At 45.8% G+C, this 21313-nt stretch overlaps 1 long non-coding RNA gene across 2 annotated transcripts; it reads right to left on the reverse strand.

The window, feature by feature from the left end:
* Nucleotides 1-586: 586 nt before the first annotated feature.
* On the reverse strand, nucleotides 587-15654 carry LOC123947069. Of its 2 annotated transcripts, XR_006819695.1 has the most exons (3): nucleotides 15356-15654; nucleotides 14551-14678; nucleotides 587-665 (listed from the first exon to the last, which is right to left on the reverse strand). It is a non-coding gene; the product is annotated as an uncharacterized LOC123947069 (long non-coding RNA). The 2 variants fall into 2 exon arrangements; XR_006819696.1 differs by lacking the exons at nucleotides 14551-14678; nucleotides 15356-15654 and adding an exon at nucleotides 2364-2558.
* Nucleotides 15655-21313: the final 5659 nt, after the last annotated feature.

A 21313-nucleotide genomic window follows, 5' to 3' on the forward strand; every position in this document is an offset into this window, starting at 1 on the left:
AGGTTGTGTGTGTTGGTGGAGGCTGGTGGCACAGAAGCAGGTGTTCCGCCAGCTCTCCACCTGTGCCTCACCTGTGCTCAGCCAGGAACCTGCTCCCCACCCTGACCTGTCACAACTGTCACATGGGGGACACATACCCACCACGGGAGCCAGCCCAGCCCACAGCCTCCTGCAGAATACACTCCGCTCTCCTCCGGGACCCCTGTCAGCTCCACCCAGCCCTAGGGCTCCCCTGTCTGCCGCAAAGCTCCAGGATCCCCCCCTCCCAAAATTACACTGGCCCAAGGCTTTCATGAGAAAGGCAGAAGGCTCCCTGAATGGTTAACACCTCCTTTCCTCTTCTGTTGTGGTTCTCTGCACTTACCTTCCTCCCTGGGCAAACTGTAAGTCACGTATCAATGGAACATGAATGTGCTCTGAGATCTGAGTCTTTCCCTGCAGCTGTCCAAGGACTCCTTGTGCAATAAGAAACCAGCGTGTCCCACCACAGTGTGTTTGAAAAATACCATCTACAAAATAGGAGAGCGAAAATCACTCCATTTTTACCTCACTCTTCATGGAGTAGAGCACCTGGTCTCTTCTTTTCTTCATTGACTTCAATTCCAGGTCGTTTCCATGCAGCGTTCATTCCTCTGCTTCGGGGCTCGGGTTTAGTGATTTCTCACCTGCAGACAACGGCTGGCGCTCATCACAAGTGCCCTCCCTCATAGCATCGCCCCTTTGACCCTTCCCCCCATGCCCCTGCCCTCCAGTAACCTTCGGTTTATGCTTCCTCATTTGCCTATCTTCCTGCCCACACTGTGTGCATCTGTGCTCTTTCTGAAATTCCACAGGACTGAAGTCAGTGGGGATTTGTCTTCCTTACAGAGTTTGCTTAGCTGAGATCCAACAGATCCTAGCAGATGCTAAGATTTCATTCTTTGGGAAGGTGGATCCTGTTCCATTGCATATCAGCTCCCACGTCTTCTCTCTCCATTCATCAGTGAATGGACACTGGAACTCCCTCCACAGTTTCGCTATTGCTGATAGTGCTGCTCTAAACATCCTGGTGCTCATACCCCACTGAACGTGCATTCTGCTTGTTTCTTAAGTGGTAATTAGCTTCATTCTAAAGTTGACTAATGCCACCGTCCTTTTTGGAGAAATGAAGTTACTCTTCCAAAAAACCACTCAACTTTTTGGTCCTCATAAAACTTGAGTGGGGTCTGATCCTCCAGCCTCCAGGCCCCCACCAGCAGGACGCTCCTGCAGGATCCTGACAGCCCATTACCACCATCCCCGGGAACAGGGGGCATGCTGCTGAAGCTGGGGGAGGGCTCCAGGGCTTGTTAGCACCAAGGCTGTGCCTGGGGAGCAGGAATCTGGAGGACCCTCCTGCAGGACCCTGACAGCCCATTTCCACCAAACCCACAGACTGAGTGCAAAATCCTGGAGCCGGGGAAGTGCTCTGGGCCTTGTTAGCATGACACCTGTGTGGGGGGGTGTGGACAGGGGACACCCTGCTGAACTGGGAGCTGCTCAACCTCCATTACATACACGATGCCAGGGGACGGAGGCACCCCACTCAAGTTGGGGACTGTGTGCTGTCTTTACATGCACTCTTCCTGGGGAACACGGAGAACCCTGAAATGACCACAATCCATCCCACAAAAGCTTGGCTGAGCAGACGCCCTGGCATTCACTGGTCTGGGGGATATGGCCACTTGACAGATACCCGGCAGAAGAAATTTTAAGGGAGAAAGAAAAGACACCTTGAGTCCCCACAATGAACTCACTTCACCCGCCCTTTGAGGACCCTACCCTGGGGACCACCCCACACCCTGGGTGCACAGCGTGAACTTACTGACTCAGGACCTCTGCCCAAGCTCTCTCCCCATGCCCCTTCCCCTCCCCACCTCTGCATTCTGAGGCAGCTCCGGCTCCACCCACAGAAGATGTAGCTACACTGCCACAGGGATTGGTCAGGGAGGATGGTGCCCTGAGCCCACTGGATGCTGCACCTGCCTGTATCAGGCGACCCGCCCTTACACCCTGACCTCCCTGCTTTTTCAGGTACTTCTGGAGAGGCCTCCTCACTCTAATACCAGGCTTAGTGAGGCAGACATGGGTGGGTTGAGGGCATGACCTCCCCTCTTACAGACATCTGGCTCCTTCTGGGAACGCCCCTCCTGCAAACCACCCTCAGAGGCCTGCCCCTCCCCTTCCTTCACCAGCCCTGCCTGCAGAGCTGTTCCTGGCTCCTGACAAGGTCAGCTGCTCTCAGACCTTCCCAGGCTTGGACTTTAGGAAATGCAATGGTTTCCCACATTCCCATGGCAATTTTAAGACCCAGAATGTAATGCTCTAAGCGGGAGGAGCCTCACCTTCTTCTGGTGAAGTTCACCTTCTACACCCATGGATTGGACAGTGCTTCTCAGACCTTTGGAGCATCTTTCTATGATGAGCCCATTGCTGCTGGAATACATATACCCACGCTTGTTCTGCAGGGAAGCTCCAAGATGAACAAGAAACACTGCCCTTCCGTGCTGTTGGGAGTTGTGAACCAGGAACACTGATTTTTCACTTGAAAAGAAAACATATTGTTATTGTTGAAAGGCAATGAATGAACCCTTTTAAACATTTGAGAGAGAAAGGAAGAGGGTTTTACGCAAACCCAAGTCAAAACAGCTGCCTGGGAGACACATTCTTCACAAGGAAGGGAGTGCTCTGGGGAAGGAACATTTGAGGCAGGTTTCTATATTTGTTCTGTTTTGTTTTACATACAGACTTACACATCATCATGAGGAAGATCATTCCAGAAAGTTACAGACTTTTTCTTAGTTTCCATAAGAAACATAAGTATTATGGAGTATTATGCCTGCATCAGAAAGGATGAATACCCAACTTTTGTAGCAACATGGACGGGACTGGAGGTGATTATGCTGAGCAAAATAAGTCAAGCAGAGAGAGTCAAGTATCATATGGTTTCACTTATTTGTGGAGCATAACAAAGAACATGGAGGACATGGGATGATGGAGAGGAGAAGGGAGTTGAGGGAAATTGGAAGGCAGGTGAACCATGAGAGACTATGGACTCTGAAAAACAACCTGAGGGTTTTGAAGGGGCAAGGAGTGGGAGGTTGGGGGAGCCATGTGGTGGGTATTAAGGAGGGCACATACTGCATGGAGCACTGGGTGTGGTGCAAAAACAATGAATACTGTTACGCTGAAAAGAAAAAAAAAAGACATTCTGTTCAATAAATGGTGCTGAGGAAATTGTACAGCTATGTGTAGAAGAAATGAAACTTGACTATTCTTTTACACCATACACAAAGATAAACTTAAAATGGATAAAAGACCTCAACATGAGGCAGGAATCCATCAGAATCCTGGTGGAGGACATAGGCAGTAACCTCTTTGACATCGGTCACAACAACTTCTTTCAAGATATGTCTCCAAAGGCAAAGGAAACAAAAGCAAAAATGAAGTTTTGGGACTTCATCAAGATCCAAAGCTTCTGCACAGCAAACAGTCAACAAAACAAAGAGGCAACCCACAGAATGGGAGAAGATATTCGCAAATGACAGTAGAGACAAAGGACTGATATCCAAGATCTATAAAGAACTTCTCAAACTCAACACACACAAAACAGATAATCATGTCAAAAAATGGGCAGAAGACATGAACAGACACTTATCCAATGAAGACATACAAACTGCTAACAGACACATGAAAAAATGTTCATCATCATGAACCATCAGGGAGATTCAAATCAAAACAACATTGATATACGACCTTATACCAGTTAGAATGGCCAAAATTAACAAGATAGTAAACAACATATGTTGGAGAGGATGTGGAGAAAGGGGAACCCTCTTACACTGTTGGTGGGAATGCAAGTTGGTGCAGCCACTTTGGAAAACAGTGTGGAGATTCCTCAAGAAATTAAAAATAGAGCTTCCCTATGACCCTGCAATTGCACTGCTGGGTATTTACCCCAAAGATACAGAGGTAGTGAAAAGAAGGGCCATCTGTACCCCAATGTTTATAGCAGCAATGGCCACAGTCACCAAACTGTGGAAAAACCAAGATGCCCTTCAATGGACGAATGGATAAATAAGATGTGGTCCATATACACTATGGAGTATTATGCCTCCATCAGAAAGGATGAATACCCAAGATTTGTATCAACATGGATGCAACTGGAGGAGATCATGCTGAGTGAATTAAGTCAAACAGAGAGGCAATTATCATATGGATTTGCTTATTTGTGGAGCATAAGGAATAACACAGAGGACATGGGAGATGAAGAGGAGAAGGGAGTTGAGGGAAATTGGAGGGGGAGACGAACCATGAGAGACAGTGGACTCTGAGGAACTAAATGAGGGTTTTGGAGGGGCCGGGGTGGGAGGTTGGATGAGCCTGGTGGTGGGTAGAGTGGAAGGCACGTATTGCACGGAGCACTGGGTGTGGTGCATAAACAATTCTGGAACACTGAAAAGAAATTTTTAAAAATTATTAAAAAATTTTAAAACTCTGATAAACCATAAAAAAATACACAAAACACTCCTTCAAATCCAAAGAAAAACTGAATAAAAACTGGAGAGAATATGTGAATAGATACTTTCCAAATGTGGCCAACAGACAGAAAATCTTGTTCAACTTCACTAACTGTCGTCAGGGAAACATAAGTCAAAATCACAATCAGCTGTCACCTCACAACTGTTGGAACAAGAATCGTCCCAGAGAAAGACACCAGGTGTGGTCAAGGGTGTGTACACAAGGGGACCCTGTGCACTGTTGGTGGGAATGGAAATTGGTGTAGCCACTGTGACAAACTGTGGATGTTATCTGCCAATATAATCGGTTTCCCCAATGAAGGAACCCTGGAAGAAGCAATTTGGGAGCGCACACGGCATGATGTGGAAAAGGCTTATAGACAAGGTGAAAAAATTCCTGTGGAGTTTTGGGTTCCATGGGCATTGGTGAAGATAGTAATTTTAATTCTTGGAGGGAAACCTTAAGGAAGAGAATCTTAAGGCTGAAACAGCTGCCTCTCTGCATACATATGAGCTAGATGATGAAACAAGCCCACAGATTCAAACTGAAAGTAAAAATTATTTCTCAGTAAAAAGGACAAACACCATGTTTCTCCTTTGGCCATCGCACCTCCAATTCCCTCCGAGGATGAGGACGAGAAATAGCAGCAGACCTCTTTGGGGATGAGGGAAATGACACTGGGTTGGATGATAATTTTATGCATGTTAAAATGAGGGACAAAAAACCTAAAAAACAAAGTTTTATTTCTATCCCGTCTCACCCCATGAGCTGCACTTAGTGTTCCCTGTATAACTTTTCATGCTAATGGGCCAAATACGTATGATGGGATGCTGATGGAGACTGCAAGAGAATTTAAAAAGGCATGTTCCATGTACGGGCCTACTTCCCCTTATTGTTACGAATATTTATCCAGTTGGAACAATAATGCCTGCTGGATTCCCTTTGATTTTCAACTCAAGTGATATTAATCACTTCTGAATTTCTTTCTACAATGGAAAATGTGACTTTCTGAGGAGGCACATGGAAAGGTCAGGAGTTTAGGACAGAGAGGGAATGTAGCAACTGTTATTTATGATATGCCCATGGGAACAGGAGCTTGGACGACATCTAATCATCAACCTCATAACATCCCTCCTGAAGCCCTTCCCCAAATACATGATGTAGCCTTAACGCCTGGCTCAAACTGAATTCAGGTACTAATTATACTGCCAGTTATAAAAATATACAACAAGGGCCTAAAGAGCCATAGGTTGATTTCACTGGCAGGTTAAAAGAATCATTGGAAAAGCAGATAAGAGGAGAACAGATTCAGGAAATGCTCTTAGGACAACGAGCATACGATAATGCTAATGAAGACTGCCAGGCCCTGATGCGACCTCTCAGAGAATCTGGCAATGTCATGGATTATTTAAAAGCTTGTCATAATGAAGGATCTTTTAAACATCAGTCCGGAGTAACAGCGTTAGAAACCATGAGGGAGGGGCACCTGGGTGGCTCAGCGGGTTAGGGCCTCTGCATTCGGCTCAGGTCATGATCCCAGGGTCCTGAGATCGAGCCCCGCATCGGGCTCTCTGCTTGGCTGGGAGCCTGCTTCCTCCTCTCTCTCTCTCTGCCTGCCTCTCTGCCTACTTGTGATCTCTATCTGTCAAAAAAATAAATCTTAAAAAAAAAAAAAAAGAAAGAAACCATGAGGGAATTCATCTCTTGACATCCAAGAGCTCCAGCAGGAAACTTGAAACTTTTCGAAACAATTGCCAGGGTTCCTTATGAAGGCCTCACTACAGGGATAGCTGAGGCACTGCAGGGCCTTGACTTGAGCTTGGTTTCAGAGTATTTTGCATTCTGTTTCTGGGGCAGGAGTTAGCTTGCTAACATGGTTATTATATTTCTTATAGGGTACTGTCTCCTCAAATGACGAGTGAACGAACAACTGGTTTCTAGTTTGGAATTAGCTCTTAAAATGTTGCAATTAAAAAACAACAAAAAAGGGGGAATTGCTGGAATACAACCCGGATCCTTGCCAGTGTGACTGGGATAGTGTAGATCCTTCGAGAAAACTCCAGGAGATGGAGAGCAAGAGTCTTCCTGGGCAGACGCCCGGAATAAACATGGGAGGATCCCTGGAGTGCTTTCATGTCCTCCTATAGATGGATCTGATGTGTGGAGAATCCTTAACTTGCTCTTGTCATTTATTTTAATTTTTGTTTTAAGATTTTATTTGTTTATTTGACAGACAGAAATTACAAGTAGGCAGAGAGGCAGGCAGAGAGGGAGAGGAGGAAGCAGGCTCCCTGCTGAGCAGAGAGCCCGATGCGGGGCTCGATCCCAGGATCTAGGATCATGACCTGAGCCGAAGGCAGAGGCTTTAACCCACTGAGCCACCCAGGTGCCCCTGCTCTTTTAAAGCTAAGAGATGATCCTGGTTGTTCACTTGTCCCACTTAATTGCCTGCACATAGCCTATACCCCACATGTAGCTCACATCTCACCCACAGTTCACGTCCTGCACGTAACTCTGTATCCTGTTTATAGCTGGATCTTGTGTAAAGTATAAAAGAAGGGATTGGGGGCGCCTGGGTGGCTCAATGGTTTAGGCCTCTGCCTTTGGCTAAAGGTCATGATTTCATGATTTCAGGATCCTGGGATCGAGCCCCTGATTGGGCTCTCTGCACCCCAGGGAGCCTGTTTACCCCTCTCCCTCTCCCTGACTCTCTACCTACTTGTCATCTCTTTCTCTGTCAAATTAATAAAATAAAATCTTTTTTTAAATGCATATACATATTAGTATTTTTTTAAATTTCTTTGCAGTGTAACAGAATTCATTGTTTATGCACCACACCCAGTGCTCCATGCAATACATGCTCTCCATAATATCCACCACCTGGCTCCCCCGACCTCCCAATCCCCACCCCTTCAAAACCCTCAGATTTTTTTTCATAGTCCAGAGTCTCTCATTGTTTATCTCCCCTCCCAATTTCCCTCAACTCCCTTCTCCTCTCCATTTCCCCAAGTCCTCCATGTTATTTGTTATGCTCCACAAGTAAGTGAAATCATATGATAATTGACTCTCTCTGCTTGACTTATTTCACTCAGCATAATTTCTTCCAGTCCCATCCATGTTGCTACAAAAGTTGGGTATTCATCCTTTCTGATGGAGGCATAATACTCCATCGTGTATATGGACCACATCCCCCTTATCCATTCATCCGTTGAAGGACATCTTGGTTCTTTCCACAGTTTGGCGACCGTGGCCATTGCTGCTATAAACATTGGGGGTACAGATGGCTCTTCTTTTCACTACATCTGTATCTTTGGGGTAAATACCCAGCAGTGCAATTGCAGGGTCATAGGGAAGCTCTATTCTTAATTTCTTGAGGAATCTCCACACTGTTCTCCAAAGCGGCTGCACCAACTTGCATTCCCACCAACAGTGTAAGAGGGTTCCCCTTTCTCCACATCCTCTCCAACACACGTTGTTTCCTGTCTTGCTAATTTTGGCCATTCTAACTGGTGTAAGGTGATATCCCAATGGGGTTTTAATTTGAGTCTCCCTGATGGCTAGTGATGATGAACATCTTTTCATGTGTCTGATAGATATTTGTATGTCTTCACTGGATAAGTGTCTGTTCATGTCTTCTGCCCATTTTTTGACATGATTATCTATTTTATGCATATTGAATTTAAGAAGTTCTTTATAGATCCTGGATATCAACCTTTTGTCTGTACTGTCATTTGTGAATATCTTCTCCTATTCTGTGGGTTATCTCTTTGTTTTCTTGACTGTTTCCTTTGCTTGCAGAAGCTTTGGATCTTAATGAAGTCCCAAAAGTCCATTTTTGCTAAAAAAAAAAAAAAAAACTCCTTTTAAAAAAAGGATTGTAAGAAATAAAGCCTCTACATATCATCAGTTGGTAGACCCCTCATCACTCGGCTCCATTCACCAGGATCCCCACCTTGCAAAGGTGACACCCAGTAATTGCTCTACTGAGTATTTCTCTGGAGAACACAAAAACACTCCCTCAAAAAGAGAGATGCCTCCCGTGATCACTGCAGCATTATTCACAATAACCAGACATGGAAACATCGACCTTGGAAGCATTATGCTGAGTAACTCAGTCACAGAAAAGCCAGCACCCGAGGCTCTCATGGACATTCCACACGGAATCCCAGACGTACTGAATGCATACATACTGAGAACAGATTGGTGGTTGCCACATTCAGGGAAAGGGGGTAAAGGGGTGAAGGTGGTCAAAGGTGCCATGTTTGAGTGATAAAATCCACAAGTCATGGAATGTTCTGTGCAGCATGGAAACTAAAGCTACCCCTGCAGGAGAGCAGTGCTCAGGAAGGAGCTGGTTGGGGTGCATGCCGCCTCCGGAGTGGCTCCCCACAAAACAGATGCTGAACGTGATGCCCACTTTTTGACTTTTTTCATAAGAGGGAAATCCTCTTTAGGTTTCTTCCTGCTACTGGAGCTGGGGAATAATGTAGAACTTTCCAAAAGCTGAGTGTCTAACCATGAACTATAAGGGGGGAAGGCTTGTACTTAAAAGCTGATGAGGGGGTAGAAGTTCAAAATTCTCCCAGACACAAACATCAGCAGGTCCACCTTGAAAGGCACATTCCTTTGGCAGTGGAACATGGACTGCCTCCTTCCCCCAGAAACCTCCTCCTTCACCTCACTTGGAACAACCAACAGGAGCTGGGAGATATGTCAGTTCCTCCTTTCTCCCACTCCCAATAGCAAACGCATAGGCCAATCCTGTTAGCTCCATCTTCAATAGGTACCCTGAATAGGACTCACCCCACCTTCCAAGGCTACCAGTCTGGTCCACACTAGCGCCCATCTCTTGCCTGAGTTCCTAGAAAAGCTTCATCATTGACCTCCCTTGCCCATCCTCAAATCTGTGTCACCTGTTCTCAACTTTGTAGCCAGGATGGCTCAATGAAAAGGGTCCCACTGGGGTCATGGCCCTGCAGTGGCTTTGTGTCACCATACTGTCACCTCCCTTTGGTCATGTACTAAGCTGTCTCCTGTGGCCTCAGGGCCTTCTTGCTGCTTCTGGACATACCCAATATGCTCTTGACCCAGGGCCTTTGTTATGCTTTCCCTTCCATTTAGAAGACTCCTGATAGGAAATCACTCACCTGTTTTAGAACTTCACTCAAGCATCACCTACCTAGTGACGTCCCACCAGGGCCCCAGGTCATCAGCAAGTACCACCGCCACCTCCCTTCAGCACCCCAGCCCTGTATCCTCCTTTCTATTTCCAGAGCAGTTATCGCAGTCACCAGGCCATCTACCAGGGGAGAAACGAAGGCCTACTCAGATGGTTTTGCCACTAACTACCCTCTGATTTACTAGTCCAGAGCCTTGGGGGAAAAAGGTGACCAGAGCTCTTGCACAGTCAGGATGCCCGGGACAATGGTTTCCCTACTGCACCCTGAAGACTCTCAGGAAAATGAGCCATAAGAGAACCCACTTGCACACAAAACCAGAAACCAGACACCTTCCATGATTCCAGGTGAGCACACACTTCCTCCCCTTGCCTGATGTGCTCATCTGAGAAAGCTGAACAGGTTCCAAATCTCCCTCTGGCCAAGGTCCTGGGAAACAGACATTTCTCCTCCCTGCACCAGTCACCTGTGATTGATGCCCAGTGTACTCCTGTGCTGGGACAGAAGGGTGCACCTGCCCCTCTTTCCTCGGACGTCATCACAAACCAGGCTTTGCTGCAGTTGTCAGGAAGGAACCATGAGCAGCAGCAGCAGCAGCCCCCCATGTTCGGTCACAGTCTCGCACTTGAGGCCCATGTGGAACTAGAACTTCAAGGACACTGGTGTGCCATGTGGACTTAGAACCCAATGGCAGGAGCTGAGATTTCAGTTCCAAATGAAAACTGGCCTCTTCCACCCAGCACAGGAAAGCGGAGCATTTCTCAGGGCCGCGGCTTGGGAAGACGTGCCACTGCTGGCTGAATTCAGAGACACCAAGCGGAGGACACAAGCGGTGCCTCGTCTGAGGAAGCCAGGGGCACACTGGGCAAGAATCCATAATGCTGCCTGTGGGATGCTTCCCACCAAGTCCCCTGCTGAGACGAGGGCCTGAGAACCCAACAGGAAGCAAGTTTCCTATCACATCTGCAGCAGGAGGGATGGCCAGGGAGCAGAGCCCTGTCCCTGCACCAAGCTGGCCTGCCCATCACGAGCGAAGGCCCACGGCCACAGCCTCACAGTCTCCCAGCTATCTGGTCTGACCACCCTTCCAGGCTCACACCTGCTGACACAGTGACTTCTACGACCCAGAGACTGCTTTCCACCCAGCTCAGTGCTGCTCACAGAGAAGCCAACTCCAGTCTCAGAAACGTGTTCCTCATTAGCTCCGGAATTCCCTGCATTTGCCTACTCGGGCCCATGCGTGTGTCCCTTCCAGATCATTCCTCAGATACTCTAGGGTTTCAAGCTACCCTCAAGCTGTCCTTCAAAGGCAGGAATGAGTCCGATGAGGCAGACCAGCCGAGTGACTGTGTGTACGGGAAACTCAGACAACATCCCCCTAAGCATCAAGGCTTCTGAGTCCAAGCTTCAAACCCTCAGTCACTGGGCATGGAGTACCACGTCAGCATGAACCCTGCTCCTTCAAATCTCTTGTCTCCCATTCCTTCAAGTCAAAAACGAAGCTCCAGTCACCACTCTATTTCCCCTTCAGAGAAATAAGGAAAAGTGGGCACAGCACACTTCTATCCAAATAGAATGCCTTGGGGTGTCTGGGTGGCTCAGTGGGTTAAAGCCTCTGCCTTCGGCTCAGGTCATGATCCCAGGGTCCTGGGATCGAGCCCCGCATCAGGCTCTCTGCTCAGCAGGGAGCCTGCTTCCCCCTCTCTCTCTGCCTGCCCCTTTGCCTACTTGTGATCTCTCTCTGTCAAATAATATAAATAAAATCTTTAAAACAAAACAAATAGAATGCCTTGTTCTTTATCACACGGGCAGGACTGCATTACCCATACTAATGAGAGATATCACAAGTTCAGCCCTCCTATATATATATTTGACCTCCTCATACATTTGACCTTATGTTTTGCCATTTGATATTTGTATCTCAAAGTCAATACCTAGATTGTTTTCTTGACATCACAAGAATAGTAATGACATGGTCATGTAAAGGCCTGGGTTCATAACCAGACCACATGGCTCTAGTTCAGATAAGGATGAAGACACAACCTCTTACCATGAACCAAAGCCCACACCCCCAGGGATCCTGACACGCCTCATGGGGATGAGTTCCATTGCTCGGTGGAGTTGTCCGAGGCAGAGGATACAGGCCCCCTCTGGGTTCATCCATTGGGAGCACAGTGAGCCAATCCCCAGGCTCCTGAACAACGCATAATCCTCGATTCTCCCCCTCGCAACTGGCACTGCACCCTGTTACAGCTCTGAGGTTGCGGCTCACATTAAAAAACAATTTTTTAAAAAACATTTTATTTTTTTATTTGACAGAGAGAGACACACACAGCAAGAACAGGAATATAATCAAGAGGAGTGAGAGAGCAAGAAGCAGGCTTCCTGCCCAGCAGGGAGCCCAATGTGAGGCTCCATCCCAGGACCCTGGGATCATGATCTGAGCCGAAGGCAGATGCTGAACAAATGAGTCACCCAGGCACCCCTCAAAAATAATATCCAATATCAGAAAGTGGTTCACAGAAAAGAAAAACATGGACCCCCCACAAAGGATTCGTGGACTATTTCAGAAGACTCCTTTCCCATTGTTTAATTAAAACAAGAAAGAAAAACACAGATTCCCCATTCCACTGGGAGGTCTGATTCACATAGTGATTGAAAGAAGAGCAGGAAAAAAAAGAGGAACAGATGTTCTGATGACCCGTGATTTCTACCATCCAACTTTTGAAATGTCACCCACATGCAAAGAATGAAGCCCAAACCAGCGTCTCAGTCTGGCAATGCAGAGAGGTCTGAACTGGAATGACAGGGACAGACGACGAGGTTGTGTGTGTTGGGGGAGGCTGGTGGCACAGAAGCAGGTGTTCCGCCACTCTCCACCTGTGCCTCACCTGTGCTCAGCCAGGAACCTGCTCCCCACCCTGACCTGTCACAACTGTCACACGAGGGACACACAAACACCCTGGGAGCTGGCCCTGCGCAAAACCTCCTGCAGAATGCACTCCGCTCTCCTCTGGGACCCCTGTCAGCTCCACCCAGCCCTGGAGCTCCCCTGTCTGCCGCAAAGCTCCAGGATCCCCCCCTTCCAAACTTACAATGGCCCAAGGCTTTCATGAGACAGGCAGGAGGCTCCCTCCTGAATGGTTAACACCTCCTTTCCTCTTCTGTCGTGGTTCTCTGCACTTACCTTCCTCCCTGGGCAAACTGTAAGTCACGTATCAATGGAACATGAATGTGCTCTGAGATCTGAGTCTTTCCCTGCAGCTGTCTGAGGACTCCTTGTGCAATAAGAAACCAGCGTGTCCCACCACAGTGTGTTTGAAAACTATCGTCTACAGAATAGGAGAGTGAAAATCACTCCATTTTTACCTCACTCTTCATGAAGCAGAACACGGTCTCTTCTTTTCTTCATTGACTTCAATTCCAGGTCGTTTCCATGCAGCATTCATTCCTCTGCTTCGGGGCTCGGGTTTAGTGATTCCTCACCTGCAGACCAAGTCGGTGCTCATCACAAGTGCCCTCCCTCATAGCATCGCCCCTTTGACCCTTTCCCCCACACCCCTGCCCTCCAGTAACCTTTGGTTTGTGTTTCATCATTTGCCTATCTTCCTGTCCGCACTGTGTGCATCTGTGCTCTTTCTGAAATTCCACAGGACTGAAGTCAGTGGGGATTTGTCTTCCTTACAGAGTTTGCTTAGCTGAGTCCACTCCAGATCCAACCACATCCTAGCAGATGCTAAGATTTCATTCTTTGGGAAGCTGGGTCCTGTTCCATTGCATATCACCTCCCATGTCTTCTCTCTCCATTCATCAGTGAATGGACACTGGGACTCCCTCCACAGTTGCGCTATTGTCGATAGTGCTGCTATAAACATCACAGTGCCCGTACCCCAAGACCCTGCATTCTCGTGTCCTTTGGTTAAATACCAAGGAGTGCGATTGCTGGATCCTAGGGTTGTTCAATTCTGAGCTTTTGGAGGAAACACCACACTCTGTTCCAGAGCGGCTGCAGCAGCCCGCATGTCCCCCAATAGGGCAGGAGGTTCGGCTTTAAGCACATTACCTGCCAGCAATTTCCTAAGGAGGAAACGGAAAACCTGTGGGATAGCCTGACTCACCCAGAGTGAGGCAAGCAGTTCCCGAAATTCACATTAGGGTTCCTGATGCCAAGTACTTTGAAACCACCAGCATGCCTCTATCCAGGAGAATTCCTAAAGACTCTCCTGACTTCACCACAAATGAAACTACAGAGAAATACGGCATGTGCAAATATCTAGACGATCCATTTAGTGCTACAAGAAAGTCAAGTTTAACTTTTAAATTACAAGTCTCCTTGGGATCATTTAGAATTTTCCTTCTGCCCTCACTGTAACTCTTTGGTTGAAAACAAATAGGAAATATTACCTTTGACAAATGACAAGACATCACCCAGGTCTCTATCAGATCACAGACAGCCACCTAACTCTAGATGCCGGCCACTCCTCCACAACCTCAGCCCAATGAAATACACACCGTTAGATGAAGGAACAAATTATATGTTCAAAACCCAGTCAGAGGAAATCTAATCTTCCCTTTCTAATCAAAGTGATTGCCTATCAAAGAGATGCTCCAAATACTTTTGTAAGCTATAAATGAACAGAAAAAATGGGACCCCCTGCCACGTTCTCCCTGCAGGGAAACTCAGGAACTCTGGTGCCCAGTCTAGATTGCTGACAGCTGCTTCAGTTTGACTTCGTGGCTGCACTAGAGACAAGGGAAAAGCCCAGGAGGTTTAGGGTTAAGGAGAAGTTTTACCTCCCATCCTGACATGGATGTGACGTTTCCCCCAATGTACCTGCTGCTTTCTCTGAACGCTGACGTCCTGTGACAAGCCGCATGACTGACTCAGATGCTGATTTCAAAACTTCGGGTTTCCTGGCTGAGCGGACACCCTGGCGTTCACTGGTCTGGGGGATATGGCCACTTGACACATATTGGGCAGAAGAAACATTTAAGGGAGAAAGAAAAGCCACCTTGAGTCCCCACGATGAACTCACTTCACCCGCCCTTTGAGGACCCTACGCTGGGGACCAAGCCCACCCTGGGTACACAGCGTGAACTTACTGACTCAGGACTTAAGCTCAAGCTCTGTCCCCATGCTCCTTCCCCTCCCCACCTCTGCATTCTGAGGCAGCTACGGCTCCGCCCACAGAAGATGTAGCTACACCACCACAGCTGATTGGTCAGGGAAGATGGTGCCCTGAGCCCTTGGATGCTGCACCTGCCCGTTCCGGTGACCCGCCTTACACTCTCAACTCCCTGCTTTTTCAGGTACTTCTGGAGACACCTCCTCACTCTAATACCAGGCTTAGTGAGGCAGACATGGGTGGGTTGTGGGCATGGCCTCCTCTCTTACAGACATCTGGCTCCTTTTGCCTCCTCTCTTACAGACATCTGGTCCTTTCCTGCAGACCACCCCCAGAGGCCTGCCCCTCCCCTTCCTGCACCAGCCCTGCCTGCAGAGCAGTTCCTGACTCCTGACAAGGTCAGCTGCTCTCAGACCTTCCCAGGCTTGGGCTTTAGGAAATGCAATGGTTTCCCACATTCCCATGGCAATTTTAAGACCCAGAATGTAATGTTCTAAGTGGGAGGAGCCTCACCCTCTTCTGGTTAGGTTCACCTTCTTCACCCATGGATTGGACAGTGCTTCTCAGACCTTTGGAGCATCTTTCTACGATGAGCCCATTTCTGCTAGAATACATATACACATGCTTGTTCTGCAGAGAAGCTCCAGGATGAACAAGAAACACCACCCATCTGTCCTGTTGGGAGTTGTGAACCAGGAACACTGATTTTTCACTTATAAAGAAAACATATTGTTATTGTCAACACTAAATGAATGAACCCTTTTAAACATCTGAGAGAGAAAGGAAGAGAGTTTTACTCAAACCCAAGTCAAGACAGCTGCCTGGCAGACACATTCTTCACAAGGAAGGGAGTGCTCTGGGGAAGGAACATTTGAGGCAGGTTTCTATATTTGTTTTGTTTTGTTTTACATACAGACTTACACATCATCATGAGGAAGAACATTCCAGAAAGTTATAGACTTTTTCTTATGTTTCCAGTATGTGCAAGTCAGTATGACTTTAATTTTATGGGAGCAGGAGAGGTTCTTCTGTTTTTCTTATCTTTATGTTTGCAATGGCATTTTGGGGGGATCTTTTCCTTCTTGAAGCAGATGTACAACATGTTGTTGGGGCAGAAATAGGGCACATGGTCTGAGATTTTGCCCAGTCATTTTGAACTTGGTAAAATGTTAAAGGATAGCTTCCCTGGGAGCCAGGATCTGGGCCCATGAATGGTAAAAGATTAAAATTTCCATTATCATTCTAAGTATGACTAAAGAGAGGAACTAGAGACAAAAGCACCTTTACAATACTGCCAAGAAATCAAAATGATGCCTACAGAAGGTTCGTTCCCTGTTCCATGGTCCTTCCACAGGTAACAGAGGTATTCACAGAAGCTGGACTCTTCCCTTTCTCCTGCCCAAATCTCTGAAGCACGCAGATAATTTAAAGTCCGAATTTTAGAACCTTTGGACATCTTAGAGAGGTCTGGCACCATCCCCTTGGACTACAGAATGAAAGAGAGTAGCTCATTGTCACAACACTAACTGAAACATGAAGTTTCCATAAAGTTTGGCCACATTGTCTTAGTTCTTCCCCTGCAGATTTTGATTAATGTAAGTCACAGTCATACCATATAAACGCTACGATGGTTGGGAACTAAGTAATCCTGAGTAAGGCAATAGCTCAGCAATGTTTATAAGCATTGGCTCACTTTGTAGAAGAGGCTGAGCAGAGTGTTTTTAAATACTATTTCAGACCTGTCTTACAGCACACTCTGAACACACCAGAGTCTGAACCAATTTTTAAAAGATAGCTCTTTCAGTAACTTTAATGTCAGAAAAATATTCTAATGTCTCTATGCCTAGGGATCTTTGAGTATCTCACTTGGAAATCCTCCACTCTTAATGATCATGATGGGCAGAGGGGATAAGGCTAGCTGAATTCATTCCAGTGGACCAACCGCACAATAAAATCCTGAGACTTGAGATGCTTCCAGATTGAGAAGGCCAAAGATAAGAAGGAAATAGAATTGTTTGGAAGGACAAGGGATTTGGAGTCGGTTTGGGGATCCCACATGGGTTTCTGACACTAAAATCCTCTGTGACGTGAATCATCTCTGAGCCCGTCTCACCATCTAGAAAATGTGCCTAATAGTATCTACATCACAGTTTGGAAGTTTATGAGAGAGAATTCCACAAAGAGCTGGTGTGATGGCTCTCAAGAGCAGGGGATCAGGAAGCCATGATTACTATTGGGGTCTATTTCTTTTCCAGAAGAAAGAACACATGTTGAACCCATATTTTTAAGAGATGACTCACAAGATGATTTTCAAACCTTAAGGAAGGTCAAGAAGCTGTTATTGTGTCATATTTCACTCAGAAAGCATGCTGTTAGACTGGTGAGGACAAGACAATAGCACCATCATCAGTAGGGGTGTGGAGCTTCCCATTTCCATATGGCCATTCTGTCCCCCTTAAGACAGAGCCATCAGAAAGGGCAGGTTGGGCCAGGGGCACCATCATCACTAGGAGCAGGGATCTTCCCATTTCCATATGGCCATGTTGTCCCTTTTAGCTCAGGGCTACCACAAAGGGCAGCTGTGGGGGGACCGCAGGTCAAGGCTACCAGGTGTGGCTCAGGCAGGCAGAACCCTGACTTAAGGCTCAACTCCTGTCTAGCTCGTTATACCACTCTTCACAGATAGCGAGGCATTGTCTGTGAGCTCTGATGCAGGAAAGCTTGAGAATCTCCCTTGTGATTCCCTGTCTGACCATTAGGATATGCAGCAAAGTTACATTTAATTTTTAAACATTGAGGGAATTCCTGGTTTTCTTTCCTTATGACTATGCCTCAATTCCCCTGTGGTCTAAAAATATAATCTAGTTAGGTTCAGGTTTTAAAACATGTAGACTTGATTCATGGCCCAACAATTCATCTACTTGGGTCAGTATCGTAGGACCACTGGAAAAGAATGTATTCTCTCCTTAACGTGTAATGTTCCAGATATGTCAATTAGGTCACATTTGTTACCAATGTTTCATCTGCTTTTTCTATCACATATGGAGAAAGTATATTAAAATCATCCAACAATGCTACACAAGTTAACATTGCACTGGAGAATCTACCTAGTGTTATAAGGCAAGAGAAACAAAAAGAATAAGAATTGAGGGGGTAATTGTGACTATTCACAGATAATATGAGGGTGTACATAGGAAATATAAAATAGTCTATAAATACACTATGAGAATTCAAAATGGAAACCTTGCAAATCTTAGAACCAGGAAAGCAATCCAGAAAGCAGCCAGAGGGAAGAGGATTCTTATATATGGAAGGAGGAACATCAGAATAATGTCAGACCTGTCCTCAGAGACCTGACAAGCCAAAGGACTGGGAAGACATATTCAGGATACCCAATGAGAAGAACATGCAGCCAAGGATGCCTTATACAGCAAGGCTGTCATTCCAAGAAGAAATAATACCTATTCTTCTGAAACCTTTAAAAAAATAGAAACAGAGGGAAAATTTCCAAACTCGTTCTATGAGACCAGCATTACCTTGATCCCAAAACCAGGTAAAGACCCCATCAAAAGGGAGAATTACAGGTAATACCCCTGATGAACATGATTGCCAAAATACTCAACAAGATCCAAGCCAATAGGATCCAACAGTACATAAAAAGGATTATCCATCGCAACCAGGTGGAATTTATTCCTTCCATGCAAGGGTGGTTCAACTTTCGCACATCAATCGACACGATAGAGCACATTAAGGAAAGACAAGACAAGAACCATAGCATTCTCTCAGTTGATGCCGAAAAAGCACTTGACAAAATACAGCCCCCTTTCCTGATTAAAAGTCTTCAGAGTGTAGGGATAGAGGCCACATTCCTCAGTTTCATAAAAACCATCGATGAAAAGCCCACCGTGAATACCATTCTCAATGGGGAAAAGCTGAGAGCCTTTTCCTCAAGGTCAGGAACACGAGAGGAATGCCCACTTTCACCAATATTGTTCAAGATAGTACTAAAGTCCCAGCATCAGTAATCAGACTATGAAAAGAAATAAAAGGCATTCGGGGTGCCTGGGTGGCTCCATGGGCTAAGCCTCCACCTTTGGCTCAGGTCATGGTCTCAGGGTACTGGGATGGAGCCCTGCATCAGGCTCTCTGCTCAGCGGGGAGCCTGCTTCACCCCCTCCCCCGCCTGCCTCTCTGCCTACTTGTGATCTCTGTCTGTCAAATAAAAGAATAAAATCTTAAAAAAAAAAAGAAATAAAAGGCATTCAAATTGGCAAAGAAGTCAAACTCTGCTTCTTCACAGAGGCCATGATACTTTATGTGGAAAACGCAAAATACTCCACCCCCAAATTACTAGAACTCATAAACAGTTCAGTATTGTGGCAGGATACAAAATCAATGCACAGAAATCAGTTGCTTTTCTATACACTAACAATGTAACTGTAGAAAGAGAAATTAGGGAATCAATTGCATTTACAATAACACCCAAAACTGTAACATACCTTCAAATAACCCTAACCAAAGAGGTTAAGGATCTATACTCTAGAAACTACAGAACATTTATGAAAGAAAAGGAGAAAGACACAAAGAGATGGAAAACAATTCCATGCCCATGGATCAGAAAAATAAACATGGCTAAAATGTCTGTGCTGCCCAGAGCAATCTACACTTTCAATCCCTATTAAAATGCCATGGCATTTTTTTTTTATTGAATTGGAACAAACAATCCTAAAACTTGTATGGAACCAGAAAAGGCCCAATACATCCAGGGAAAGATTGATAAAGAAATCCAAACCTGGGGGCATCACAATGCCTGACCTCAAGCTATATTACAAAACTGTGACAGCACAGTATTCACACAAAAACAGACACGTAGACCAATGGAAAAGAATAGAGACCACAGAAATGGACCCTCAACTCTATGGTCAACTCATCTTTGACAAAGCAGGAATGAATACCCAATGGAAAAAGACAGTCCCTCCAATTAATGGTGCTGGGAAAATTGGACAGCCACATGCAGAAGATGGAAACTCAACCATTCTCTTACAAACTCAAAATGGATGAAAGACCTCAATGTGAGACAGGAATTTATCAAAATCTAAGAGGAGAACATAGGCAGTCACCTCTTGGACACCAGCCACAGCAACTTCTTCCTAGACACATCACCAAAGGCAAGGGACACAAAAACAAAAATGCACTATTGGGATTTCAGTAAGATAAAAAGCTTCTGCACATCAAAGGAAACAGTCAACAAAATAAAGAGGCAACTCATGGAATGGGAGAAGATGTTTGCAAATGACATGTCATAGAATGGGCTGATATGCACGATCTATAAAGAACTTCTCAAACTCAACACCCAAAAAAACAAACAACCCCATCAAGAAATGGGCAGAGACATGAGCAGACATTTCTCCAAAGACAGGCAAATAGCTAACAGACACATGACAAAATGTTCAACATCACTTGCCATCAAGGAAATACACCTCAAAACCACAATGAGATACCACCTTCCATCAGTTAGAATGGCCAAAATGAACAAGTCAGGAAATGACAGATGTTGGTGAGGAGGAAAGCAAGCTGGTGCAGCCACTCTGACAAACAGTATGGAGGTCCCTCAAGATGTGAAAAGCAGAACTACCCTACCGTCCAGCAACTTCACTACTGGGTTTTACCCCAAAGATACAGACATAGTGAAAAAAAGAGGCACCTGCTCCCCAGTGTTCAGAGCAGCAATGTCCACGATAGCCAAACTGTGGAAGGAGTCGAGATGACCTTCAACACATGAGTGGATAAAGAAGATGTGGTTCATCTATACAATGGAATATTCCTCAGCCATCAGAAAGGATGAATACCTACAATTTGCATTGACATGGACGGAACTAGAGAGGAGTATGCCAAATGAAATAAGTCAGGCGGAGAAGGACAACTACCACATGGTTTTGCTCATATGTGGAAGGTAAGGAATAGTGTGGAGGACCACAGGGAAAGGGAGGGAAAAATGAATGGGAAGAAATCAGAGATGGAGACAAACCATGAGAGACTCTGGACTCTGGGAACCAAAGTGAGGGTTACAGAAGGGAGTAGGATAGGGTAACGGGGTGATGGGTATTAAGGAGGGCACGTGTTGTGATGAGCACTGGGCATTACATGCAACTAAGGAATCATTGAATACTACATGAAAAACCAATGTTGTACTGTATGATGGCTAACTGAACATAATAAATAAATAAATATGCTTTCTACATGAAAAGCATATACTAATGGGTACAGAATTTCAGATCTGCAAGATGAAATATTCTCAAGACACGTTTCACAGCAGTGTAAATATACTTAACACTACTGGACTTTATACTGAAAATGTTTAAAACGGCAAAATCAATGTTGGGATTCCTTATGATTTTTTTTAAAGTACATTCTGGATGATTCCATCTTTATAAAGATTGATTTATTTGAGAGAGAGCGACAGTGTGGCAT

Source organism: Meles meles, chromosome 7, assembly GCF_922984935.1.
Source record: "Meles meles chromosome 7, mMelMel3.1 paternal haplotype, whole genome shotgun sequence".
NCBI lineage: Eukaryota > Metazoa > Chordata > Mammalia > Carnivora > Mustelidae > Meles > Meles meles.